The sequence below is a fragment of the Lipotes vexillifer genome, unplaced genomic scaffold (assembly GCF_000442215.2).
Source record: "Lipotes vexillifer unplaced genomic scaffold, Lipotes_vexillifer_v1.1 scaffold258, whole genome shotgun sequence".
NCBI lineage: Eukaryota > Metazoa > Chordata > Mammalia > Artiodactyla > Lipotidae > Lipotes > Lipotes vexillifer.
The window spans coordinates 370,462-383,083 of NW_006793735.1; the positions used below are offsets into that span (position 1 = coordinate 370,462).

Below are 12,622 nucleotides of genomic sequence, written 5' to 3' on the forward strand. Positions count from 1 at the left end.
CCTCACATATTTTGATGCTCCTTTGTTAGGCATATACACTTTCAGGATTGTTATGTCTTCCTGAAGAACCCCTTTATCATTATGTAATGCCCCTCTTTATTACTGGTAACTATTCTTGGTCTGAAGTCTGCTCTGTCTGAAATTAATATAGCTATTCCTGCTTTCTTCTGATTAGTGTTAGCATGGTATATCTTTCTCCATTCATTTACTTTTAATTTACACGTGTCTTTATATTTAAAGCAAGTTTCTTGTAAACAATATATACTTGACTGTTGCATCCACTTTGGCAATCTCTGTCTTTTACTTGGTGTACTTAGACCATTTATGTTCAAAGTCACTATTGATATAGATTGATATTTACTATATTTGTTACAACTTTCTATTTTTTGCTCTTATTCTTTATTCCTGTGTTTATCTTCCTCTCTTTTTCTGCCATTTGTGGTTTTAATTGAGAATTTTGTTATTTCATTTTCTCTGCTTTCTTAATATATCAGTTATACTTCTTTTTTTCCTTTTAGTAGTTGCCCTGGAGTTTGTAATATACAACTAATCCAAGTTCATTTTCAAATAACACTATGATACTTCACTACCTTATAATAACAATTAAATCCTAATTCCTCCTTCCTGTCCCTTGTCACCACAGTCATTCATTTCACTTATGTATAATCATATATATATACATAAACATACATAATCAACCTAACACCATCTTCTGCCTTTTCTCTGGCTTCTCATCTTCCCTGTCAAAACTTTTCTGAGGAAAGGCTCTGTTATCAGTGGTTGAGAAGCATAGAAGAACCAGAAATCATCAGAACTAGAGTGACCTTAAAGACCACTTAGTTTAACTCACTCGAGAGGCCTCAAGCTCGTCTACAACGTCCCTGACAAGTTATCACTGTTTGTGCATACTAGTGATGTTGAACTCACCAATGCCTATAACCTGTATATCGAATAAGCACAGTTCATGGAATATAATCAAAACACAAATTTTTACTTTCCGTTGTCACTTTAATAGATACTTGGTGGGAGAAGTTTATTCCAGCCTCTAAATAGAAATAGGCAGAACTCATGGTTTCTGGTCACTCATGGCTAATGCACAGTGCTGCAGTCTTTTTAAATCACAAATGTACATTCTCAATTCTGTAATTAAATATTCAATTCAATATGCTTTTCAGCACTTTAGTATTCATCCAAAGACACAAATCTCTTCCAACCCTTAGTGGGTGATCTGCCCCTTTCTTCTTGGCTTGCCTAGCTAATCTTGTTCTCAGACCCTTCTGGCATTGGAGTATAAGAAGGGAGAAGGGGGAAAAGCAGCAGAAAATTCTTAACTTTATGAACTTACCATAAAGCCACTGAAATCAAACTTTAGAGCTCTTCATTTGCAAAGGCCTCTTCCATGGCCTTTTAGCTAATTTTGTGATTGTGATGTACTTGTGATGCTTTATCTTTTTCTTAAAGAGAGCCTCTCAATATCTGTAAGTTTAAGACCTCACAAAAGTTGGAGTCATAAGTGCAGCCTTAAGTTGGCTCCACAGTCCATGATTCTGGCTGATGACTAAAACCAATAGTTCCTGAGTATATGGAGTTGACAGATTCTTCAGAGGCTCTCCTGCTGAGCCCCTGTGAGGTGACTCCCAGGATACCAGAAGTCTCACCCTTTGGCTTGTTGCTCTGCCTCCCTCCTCAGCTTCTGATTTTCCTGTGGTCCTCCCTATCCAAATCCTCCACTGGACTCCATTTTTCAGTAGAAATCGTATTAAGCAGGACTTTACTAAAGTTTTCACATATGTTCTCTGGGCCTCGTGCACCTTCGGCTCACCATTGGAGAAAGGGCAATTTTTTCCATTACAGAGCATGTTTCTTTTTGCACTACCCACTGAGACTGATGGCCAAAGTCTCTTGCTGGTCACACACTAGTCCAAGCCTCCTCTCTTTTAAAGTGGTCTTTTTGAAGCCCACTCTCTCTAGGCTGGACATAAAGGAGAGAGCACCCTTGCCACATTCCCTGTGAGAAAGAGAGAAGAGACAAGCTCCCTCTAAAGAAATCTCTTTGAAAATCCTTCCCCATCTCCAATCTCTTGACCCCTGATAGTCTTCTTGTGGCATCATCTTCTTTGGAAATCTGTGTTTCTGTCCAGCACTTCTCTTTGGAATGTCCTAAGTGTTATACTGTGGTGCCATAGTTGTAATTCCAGTTTAACATCTTGTCATACACCCAAGGGAGTTCTCTCCACTTTTGGAAAGTTCTAATAAATCCAAAATACTTCCTTTCAAATTTCAAAAATGTGTCTTGCCATGGCTGGTTATGTTCAGTGTCACACAGAATGAGGTTAATTCCTCTTCTACTTGATAGCCCTTTGTGCTAGACTGAATAATGCTCCCTACCCCCTGCCAAAAGGTATCCACATCCTAATCCTCAGAAGTTGTGAATGTTACCTTATATGGCAAAAGTGACTTTGCAGATCTGATTAATAATATTGAGATGGGTAGACTATCCTGGTTTCTTTAAGTGGACTTAAGTGTAATTACAAATGTTCTTATAAGGGAGAGACAGAGGGATATTTGCCTACAGAGGAGAAGGCAAACTGATGATGAACACAGAGACTGGAGTGATGTGCTTTGAAGACGAGGGAAGGGACCACCATCCAGGGAGAAAGGTGGCTACTAGGAGCTGGAAAAGGCAAAGTAATGGATCCTCTCTCCAGAGCTTCTAAAAGGACTTTACTCTGCCAACATTTTGGCTTTAGCCCAGTGAATCATATCTCAGACTTATGAAATCCAGAATTTTAATAGTATAAATTTGTGCTGATTTAAAGGGTTATGGTTTTAAAGGTTTACTATAGCTACGGTTTTGGTATTCTTTTACAGCAGTGTTAGGAAACAAAAACATCCTTCAAATAGTTGACGAGCATTATAGCTTCTTGAGCCCCTTGGTGAAGAAGTCATGTAGCCCAGAAGGATTGGGACTCTTGTTTAAAGATATTTATGCAAAAAGCAGTGGCCCCTCCTGGTGCCCCAGCATCATCCAACTTAAATAAACATCACAGTTCTAAAATGTTTCCTTACATTTTTTTAATTTGTTTTTGAGGTAGATTTTCCCAACTAAAGCCTACCAATTAATTTTTTTTTTCGGTACGCGGGCCTCTCACTGTTGTGGCCTCTCCCGTTGCGGAGCACAGGCTCCGGACACACAGGCTCAGTGGCCATGGCTCACGGGTCCAGCCGCTCCGCGGCATGTGGGATCTTCCCGGACCAGAGCACGAACCTGTGTTCCCCTGCATCGGCAGGCGGACTCTGAACCACTGCGCCACCGGGGAAGCCCTCCAATTAATTTTTATCATGTCAAATTTCTACCCTATCTGGTCTTTGGGGCTTTCTCCAACTCTGAGAAAATAAAATAAAGGAAAACAAAAGTACTGATGGTACCAGCATACATGGCTCCATGGCTCCACAGACCATTTCAAAGGTCCTTTAACTGAAACTTACTTCTTTTGTTCTGAGAAGTTCAGCCGGCTGGATAACTGCCTTACTTCTTTTGTTCTGAGAAGTTTAGCAGGCTGGATAACTGCCTTCTGCTGAAGAGCTTTAAATAATCCCTGCCACACACTATTTTTGGTATCCAGGACAATAGATTATTATAGGCAAAAGGGAAAATTCAGGGCAGTACTCCAAAAATAGGCCATCTCATTTTGAAATGAATTATCTCTTACTTGGTCCCAGGGTATCTTGCACGGACAAAAAAATTCCCCAGGATAGCAAAGCAAGGACCTTGATGGCATTTTGGGGCAGCAAGTTTGCTTTTATTCTGTTTTGTTCACTCTTTAAGTCTGGTCAATTTCCTGTGTTCATTTGCATAACTTTACATCTTACCATGTTCCCCCAATAACTGGATAGTCTGGCAATTTCAATTTAGCACTCTTAATATAGCTCTTATTTTTTTAGCAAAGCCCAGAATGCTAAGAAAATTCCAAGCAGCAACATCTGTGTTCTCTGCCTTGCTATATTATTTGTGTTTTAATAGATGTATGAATTTATCTACATATTATTATACCATTTGCAAACAAATATACAGCAGCAACATCACAACTCCACAGTAGCCAGTCTTATGCTAAACACTTTTATTGGCGTCTCTATTCTATACATAGACAAGTTACATTTCTTTCACTATTTACCTTCTCTTAGAAGAACAAATTCAATTGAATTTATGTCAGCCTGCATTTGTGGAGCAAGTACAGTGTACTACAGGACAACATGCTAGACACTGACTACAAAAGTGGCATGCACATGCTCCCCTTCTTAAAGAGCTTTCAGGCAAAAAAGTGATACAAACATGCAAAAGAAACCCATTCCAGAATGTGAGGATAATGTAAGTACAGATGCAAAAAGGACACAGATGAGGAGGTAATCTTTTCTCTTTGGGAAGGGTAAGGAGAAGCTACTGTGAAGAAGTGATCTTTGGTTTGGGCTCATGGCTTTTGCTTTGTAGGATGTTTTGTTTGGTTTGGTTTTGGTTTTGGGGCCAGGTTTCTGTTTTGTTTACAAGGCCAGGAATGCAATGGGGAAGTATAGTTCAGAAGAAGCTAACAAAGGGAATAGAGGCAATAGACAATGCAAATGCCTGGTGTATTTGAGGGAAAGCATGTGTATCAATAGGAATATAGATATTGCCTACACTTTAAGCCCTTCAGGAAGAAGTGCCAAAGGTAAGCTAGGCAAAGAGTGCGAGGGGTCTTTTAGACCATATTTACCCACTTCCTTGGTTCAAGTGTATAGATATACAGGAGCACACAGGCAGAAACACTAGACTCTTCATCTTCCAACACATTCATCTTCAGGCCAGTTCCCTGCTTCCATGTGCAGGGAGGAAGAAAGGAGACAGAACAGAGAGAAGAAAAAAAGTTGGGCTGGCAATCAAAAGGCTTAAATTCAAGCCTAAATCACTACCTACTAGTGATTGGATTTTCCATTTTCATCTTTCCTGAGCTTCAGTTGCTACTGAAGAATGAAAATGGAAATGAGGATAACTGCCCTGCCTACTTTATCAGGTGATTGTACATGTCAGTCATAAGAATGAGCTGTCAATTCTGAAATCCCATTAAGTATTAGTTTTTTTTACATGCATTACCTCTAATTCTTATAACAGTCCTGTGAAGTGAGACTTATTAATCTCATTTTTCAAATGATTAAAGAGAAATAAATGAGATTTTTTTTCTAGTTGTATTGAGATATAATTGACATATAATATTGTGTACGTTTAAGGAATACAGTGTTTTGATTAGATACACTTATATACTGCAAAATGATTACCACCATAGTGTTAGCTAACACCTCCATCACATCACATAATTACCTTGTTTGTGTGTGGTGAGAACATTTAAGATCTACTCTCTTAGCAACTTGTAAGAACATAATATAGTATTGTTAACTATATGACCATGTTGTACATTAGATTTCCAGAACTTATTTATCTTATCACTGAAAGTTTGTACTCTTTCACCGGTATCTCCCCATTTCCCCCATCCCCTGATAACCACAATTCTCTTTTCCATTTCTATGAATTGAGCTTTTTTAGACTGCAAATATAAGTGATACATGCAGTATTTGTCCTTCTTTGTCTGACTTATTTCACTTACCATAACGCCCTTAAGTTTCATCCATGTTGTGAATGGCAGAATTTCCTTCTTTCTCATGACTGAAAAACATTCCATCCTATATGTGTGTGTGTGTGTGTGTGTGTGTATGTTCCATATCTTGGCTATTGTGAATAATGCTGCAATGGACATGGAAGAGCAGTTATTGCCTCAGTATCCTGTTTTCATTTCCTTTGGCTTTATCCCCAGAAGTGGTATTGCTGGATCACACAGTAGTTCTATTTTTAGTTTTTGAGGAATATTCACACTGTTTTTCATAGTGGCTGCACCAATTTACTTTCCCACCAATAACGCACAAGGGTTACCTTTTTTTCATATCTTTGCCAATGCTAGTTATCACTCGTCTTTTGATAATAGCCATTCTAATAGGTGTGAGGTGATAGCTTATCGTGGTTTCGATATGTATTTCCCTAATGACTAGTTGAGCATCTTTTCACATACCAGTTGGCCATTTTTATGTCTTTTTTGAAAAGATGTCTATTCAGTTCCTCTGCCCATTTTTTAATTGACTGTTCTTTTTCTCCTGAGTCATATAGTTCTTTAAGTACTTTGAACAATAACTGCTTATCAGATATACAACTTGCTGCCAGCTTTGTCCTTATTTCTTTTTTAACTTTATTGAGGAATAATTAAAAAATATAATTGTATGTATTTAAAGTGTAAAACATGATGATTTGATATACATGGTAGAATGATTACCAAGATCAAGATAATTAATGCAGAATGGCAAGATGGCGGCACGAGCAGCGTTTGGGCCCCTGGGACGGCGTCTCTGGCAGGGTTCGAGGAATTTTTCTGTATGCAGTTCTAGGAGCAGTACAGCCAAAAATGGTGGCCTTCATCTCACCAATATGAAGTGGGTACAGTTTTCAAACCTACACATTGATGTTCCCAAGGATTTGACCAAGCCTACGATAACCGTTTCTGATGAACCAGACACGTTATATAAGCGCCTATCAGTTTTAGTAAAAGGCCATGATAAGGCTGTATTGGACAGTTATGAATATTTTGTTGCACTTGCTGCCAAAGAACTTGGTTATCTCTGTTAAAGTACATGAACCTCCAAGGAAAATAGAGCGATTTACTCTTCTCAAATCAGTGCATGTTTTCAAGAAGCACAGGGTTCAGTATGAAATGAGAACCCTTTACAGATGTTTAGAGTTAGAACCTCTCACTGGGAGTACAGCAGATGTCTACTTGGAATATATTCAGTGAAACTTACCTGAAGGAGTTGCCATGGAAGTTACAAAGACAAAATTAGAACAGTTACCAGAACATATCAAGAAGCCAATCTGGGAAACAATACCAGAGGAAGAAGAAGAAAGCAAGTCATAAAGTCTCAGTGACCACTTGTGCTAGGATGTGAAGTGAGCATGTCAAGTGGAGGGAGTCTCCAGTGAAGGCAGTTTCAAGTCACCCTGACTGCTCTCCTGAGGCCACACGGCCTGATCAGTAGAAAGCAGGGATTGGAAGTTTACGATACACCAGACAATTGTGCAGGAACCACTTTATCTATTCTTTTATACATGTCATTGTTTCAGTTCGGATTTTAACAAACGTGAGCAAACCATTTGGACCACTCTGTACCAAAACAGTCAAATTCATATTTTGTTATTCCACTGTTGTTCAATTATTAGTTTGTACTGATTGTGATTTGTTTCATTTCATTCATCTAAAAGTGAGTGTTTCAAATATTCCTCACACACATTTCTTTCTTTTGAGGGACCTAGAAGGAAACTTTGGTTAATTTAACACTGAGCAGTTAAAGTTTTTTATATTTACCTTAGTGCAGGCTGGCATATGCTAGTTTGGGGGTGGTGACCTCCAAGTTTTACCTCATGTAAGCATTACATTCTTGAAAATTGATATATTTTATAGCAGATCAAGCACATTTGTGGCATGCGCTGAACTCTTCTGTAGCCCAAACCCTTTCAGGGCTGCCTAGAAGGGTAACTATAATGGAATATGAGCTCTCAAGAAATTACTGTATCGTTTCATTCATCCTGTAATTCATTTATTCAATAAGCTTTTCTTGTGTTGACTTTGCACCCAGCACTATAGTAAATACCAAAAATTGAATAGCAATAACAGCTTTCAAAAATTGTGCAAGGCACAAATAAATACTTTTCCTTATTAAGTTCCATGCTGATAAGACCTCTTTTTTTTTGGTGAATAGCACTCTTTTTGTTTGGGGATGTCTACTTTTCCATAAAATTAAATAGTAGTTAAAGCTCTGAAAGAGGCAAGATGACAGTGGGCTGAGGTTGTTGGTGTATCAACCCCAAGGGAGTGATATGTTTCCTTTTTACAGCAGAATCTGGCCCATGTCTTTTGTGATTTCCTTCACATCTTTGCGGTAGTTATGACTTCTCAGTTTTCCATCCTTAAACTGGAGTCCCTGTTCTCTTTTCCTGACCTGCTATCAGGTATGAGTGTTCTGAATGCACACTGCTCATGTATCAGACTTACATTACTGTCATTAACATGAAAAGAATTACAGCCTTGTGCCCCATGACCTCATTCTGTTTGCAGCTCAGTTGTCGACTGTGTCATTCACAAATGCCTAAAGCCTGTTTATCCCAGGTATAAGCCTCAGGATTAAGAACTAGTCAATAAAACAAGAGCAGTATAATAGTAACTGTATCTAGCAAAGCAGCCATTGTGACTCATTTTCATTTTGAAAGAAATAATTCTTTAAAAATAAATATAGACCCCCACACACACAAAAAAAAGATAATTGATGCATTCATCACCTCACAAAGTTAACTCTTTTTTTTGTGGTAAGAATGCTTAAGATCTACTCTCAGCAATTTTTAAGTGTACAGCACTGTATTAGTAACTATAGTCATCATGCTGTACATTAGAACCTCAGAACTTATTCTTATAACTGAAAATGTATAACCTTTGACCTACATCATCTCATTTTCTCCTATGCCCAGCCCCTGGAAACCAATATTCTATTCTCCGTTTCTATGAAAGTGACTTCTTCAAAAAAGATTCAACATACCTCTATCAAAATTTTGGTGCCATTTTTCACAGACATAGAAAAAATTGTCATAAAATTCATATGGAACTACAAAAACCCTGACTAGCCAAAGCAGTCCTGAGAAAGAAGAGCAAAACTGGAGACATCACACTTCCTGATTTCAGGTTATATTACAAAGCAATAGCAATCAAAACAATGTGGTATTAGAATAAAAACAGATACATAGACCAGTGGAACAGAATACAGAGCCCAGACATAAACCCATATGTATGATAAACTAATTTTTGACAAGGGTGCCAAGAGTACACAATGGGAAAAGGATTGTCTCTTCAATAAATGGTGTTGGGAAAACTGGATATCCAAATGCAAAAGAAAGAAACTGGACCCCTATCTTACACAATTTGAAAAATTAACTCAAAATGAATCGAAGACTTAAATGTAAGACCTGAAATTGATACTTCTAGAAGAAAACATGGAAAATGCTCTGGCATTGATTTAGGCAATGATTTCTTAGGTAAGACAGCAAAAGTACAGTCAACAAAAGCAAAAATAAACAAGTGGGACTACATCAAACTAAAGAGCTTCTGCACAGCAAAGGAAACAATCAATAATTTGAAAAGGCAACCTATGGAATGGGAAAATATATTTATAAGCCATGTGTCTGATCAGGGGTTACTATCCAAAATATATAAAGAATTCATACAACTCAATAGCAAAAATAAATAAATAATCCAATTTTAAAATGAGCAAAGGACCCAAGCAGACATTTTTTCAAAAAAAAAAAATACATAAAGATGGCCAATAAGTATATGAAAAGGTGCTCAATGTCACTAATCATCAGGAGAATGCAAATCAAAGCCACAACGAAATATCACCTCACATCTCTTGGATGGCTATTATCAAAAAGAAAAGAATTAACAAATGTTGGTCAGGATGTGGAGAAAAGGGAACAATTATATACTGTAGGTGGGAATGTAAATTGGTACAGCCATTGTAGAAAATAGTATGGAGATTTCTCAAAAAATTAAAAATTGAACTTACATATTATCCAGCTTTGTTCTTTCTCAAGACTACTTTGGCTATTCAGGGTCTTTTGTGGTTCCATACAACTTATAGGATTTTTTTCAATTTCTGTGAAAAAAAGCTATTTGAATTTTGATAGGGATTACATTGAATCTGCCAATTGCTTTAAGTAGTGTAGACATTTTAACAATATTAATTTGTCCAATCCATGAAAACAGAATCTTTTCAATTATTTGTGTCTTCTTTAATTTCTTTCATCAATGTCTTATAGTTTTCCCTGCAGAGATCTTTCATCTCCTTAATTAAATTTATTCCTAAGTATTTATTCTTTTTGATGCTATTGTAAATGGGATTTTTTTCAATTTCTCTTTCTGATAGTTAGTTGTTAGTGTATAGAAATGTAACTGTTTTCTGTACATTCATTTTGTATCCTGCAACTTTACTGAATTTCTTTATTAGTTCTAACAGTATTTGGAGGAGTGTTTAATATTTTCTATGTATAATATCATGTCATCTGCAAATAGGGACACTTTTTACTTTTTCCTTTCCAATTTGGATGTCTTTTATTTCTTTTTATTGCTTAATTGGTCTGACTAGCACTTCCAGTACTATGTTGAGTAGGAGTGATGAGAATGGCCACCATTGTTTGTTCCTGATCTTAGAAGAAAACTTCAGCTTTTCACCATTAAGTATGATGTTAGTTGTAGGCTTGTCTCTGTGACCTTTATTATGCTCAGGTATGTTCCCTTTATGCCCAGTTAGTTGAGAGATTTTATCATGAAAGGATGTTGATGTTTTTCAAATGCTTTTCCTGAATCTATCAAGATGATCATATGATTTTTATCCTTCATTTTGTTAATATGGTGTATCACATTGATTAATTTGTGGTTATTGAACCATCCTTGCATCCCTGGAATAGATCCCACTTGATTATGGGGTATGGTCTTTTTAATGTACTGTGGAATTCAGTTAGCTGATATTTTGTTGAGGAGTTTTGCATCTATATTCATCTGGGATATTGGCCTGTAATTTTCTTTTCTTTAGTATCTTTGTCTGATTTTGGTATCAGGTTAATACGGCCATGTAAAATGAGTTTGAAAAATATTCTCTTCTCTTTTTTGGAAGAATTTGAGAAGGATTTGTATTAATTTTCTTTAAATGTTTGGTAGAATTGACCAGTGAAGCTGTCTGGTCCTGGAGTTTTGATTAATGATTCAATCTTCCTCCTAATAATTGGTTCATTCATATTTTTAATTTTTCATGTTTCAGTTGTGGTAGGTTGTATCTTACTAGGAATTTATTTCTTCTAGGTTGTCCAATGTATAGTTGGTATAATTGTTCATAGTAGTATCTTATGATCCTTTATATTTATGGAGTATCAGTTGGAATGGCTCCTCTTTCATTTATAATTTTATCTACTTTAGTCCCCCCTCTGTTTTTTTTCTTCATGAGTCTAGCTAACGGTTTGGCTATTTGGTTTATCTTTTCAAAAAGCTAGCTCCTAGTTTCATTGGTCTTTTCTATTTTTTAAGGTCTTTTTTTTTTCATTTATTTCCTCTCTGACCTTTGTTATTTCCTTCCTTCTACTTACTTTGGGCTTTTTGTTCTTTTCCTAGTGTCTTGAGTTGTAAAGTTAGGTTGTTTACTTGAGATCTTTCTTATTTGATAATATGAGCATTTATCTCTATAACTTTCCTCTTAGCACTGCTTTTGCTACATTCCATAAGTTTTGGTATGTTGTGCTTTCATTTTAATTTGTTGGAAGACTTATTTTTATTTCTGTTTTGACTTTTTCATGACCCATTCATTCAGAAACATGTTGTTTAATCTTCACACATTTGTGAATTTTCTAGTTTTCTTCTTGTAGTTGATTTCTACTTTCATATCATTGTGGTCAGAAAAAGACACTTGATATGATTTTAATCTTCTTCAATTTATTAAGACTTGTTTTGTGACCCAACATATGCTCTATCCTGGAGAATGTTCCATGGGCACTTGAGAAGAATGTGTATTCTGCTGGTGTTGGATGGAATGTTCAGTAAATGTCTTTGTGATTGTCCAACCTGCTTTCTTCTTAGTGGCTGTCAGTAGCTGATGGTGTGCCTAGACCCATCAGTGTCCCACAGGGGAGGATTGCACTTAGCACCTAGATGCAAGTTGGTTGGAAGCCAGACTCTCAGGCAGCAGCTGGGAAAGTATGTAGTTAGGCCCCTTTCAGGTAAAAATTGGGAGTTGGGCATTTTTGCCTGCTCCCTCTGTGCTGAGCTCTGGAGGGATAGCAAGTTATTAAATGCTTCTTTGTTTCCTGCAGTCGTGTGGAACTCCTAAATGGAAGCCAAACTGACTATCAGAACAGGCTGTCTGGAGACCTGTCCTTTGGATGACTGCCACAAAAGCTAGGGTACAGATGTGTGTACAAGATCCTTCCAGGGAGATACTGGTGACCCAAAGTGGCCCATTTTGATATGCATATTTTCTTGTTTGACCAATGTGTAAGAGTCACTCAGTTAGTTTCTGGATTTCTTTCTGAGGGAATTGCCTCACATTTGGTGTGTATTTGGGAGGAGGAGTTCAGGAGCCTCCTATATTGCTATCTTTAAAGACCACATTCAGGAGACCTTCAAGATAGCAGAGGAGTGAGACCTGGAGATCGCCTTCCTCCCCACAAATACATCAGAAATACATCTACATGTGGAATAACTCCTACAGAACACCTACTGAACACTTGCAGAAGACCTCAGATCCCCCAAAAGGCAAGAAAGTCCCCACTTTCTTGCCTGGGTAGGGCAAAAGAAAAAAGAATAAACAGAGACAAAAGAATAGGGATGGGACCTGCACCACTGGGAACGAGCTGTGAAGGAGGAAAAGTTTCCACGCACTAGGAAGCCCCTTCACTGGTAGACATGGGGGTTGGGTGGTGAGAAAGCTTCGGAGCCACAGAGGAGAGTGCAGCACAGGG

General features: G+C 37.5%; 1 pseudogene; it reads left to right on the forward strand.

The window, feature by feature from the left end:
* The first annotated feature begins 6,385 nt into the window (after window positions 1-6,385).
* On the forward strand, window positions 6,386-6,989 carry LOC103078887 (28S ribosomal protein S10, mitochondrial pseudogene; annotated as a pseudogene).
* The last annotated feature ends 5,633 nt before the right edge of the window (window positions 6,990-12,622 follow it).